The 795-nt window shown below is 40.1% G+C and overlaps 1 protein-coding gene across 5 annotated transcripts in view; it reads left to right on the forward strand.

Annotated features, from left to right (window-relative positions):
• rc3h1b (ring finger and CCCH-type domains 1b) overlaps nt 1-795 on the forward strand; it is a 31,113-nt gene that overhangs the window by 2,277 nt on the left and 28,041 nt on the right. The gene's annotated exons all lie outside the window — the stretch shown is intronic.

Below are 795 nucleotides of genomic sequence, written 5' to 3' on the forward strand. Positions count from 1 at the left end.
GTAGAAAAGACTATAAATAGTTTTTAACGTGCACAGTAACTGAAATGTAAAACTGTTAAAAGAAAGGCTCAATAACTGTCACAGATATAATACACTACGCATCAATTTTTCTTCACTTTGTGCTTTTCAGTTTTTAACACGAAGCACTTAATGTGCGCACATTGTAAGCGCTTCGTGCTCATAGACTGTCAACCCTCTACATTGCGAGTAAATCACTCGCAAATGCGAATAAATCTTCACTCTGGGTGACTAAATGATGTCTGATATTAGCCAATGGCTAATAAATTCTCAGATTTTACTCGCCAGTGTGTGAGATGGAGGCTGGGTATATGATTAGCACAGATATATTTTCTCTCACAGAACACTCTGACTGAGCGCTTCAGAGTTTCTCTCTCCGTCAAGCGATCTGTGATATTTTTCAGCTCATTTGAATGGATGCGCAGCGCTCCTGTGTTTGTGTATTTAGCGTAACGTGTTTCTAGTGTGAAGGCGCACGACTCGCCGTCGCTTTCTCTCACACGCGCAAAGAGCGAGAGTCTTACGTAACATGCAGAATTGATGTGCTACAACGATATACTTTGTTCCTTTGGAATTCTTCAGCTTTTAAGAACTGCCGGGTTTTCCTGTAGTAGATGGAACTAATGCACAAACGGCAATCTCATTGGCTGGTGCTCACCTATTATCGTCCCTGTTTTGATTTCAGCAAATCAGTTCGAGAAAACGCACACAACCTGATTAATATTCATGAATCCAGTAGCTCATTAATCCTTAGTGCGTTTTTATATTGTTCTTATT

Source organism: Sinocyclocheilus grahami, unplaced genomic scaffold (assembly GCF_001515645.1).
Source record: "Sinocyclocheilus grahami isolate Dianchi unplaced genomic scaffold, SAMN03320097.WGS_v1.1 scaffold742.1, whole genome shotgun sequence".
In the NCBI taxonomy this organism is placed as follows: domain Eukaryota; kingdom Metazoa; phylum Chordata; class Actinopteri; order Cypriniformes; family Cyprinidae; genus Sinocyclocheilus; species Sinocyclocheilus grahami.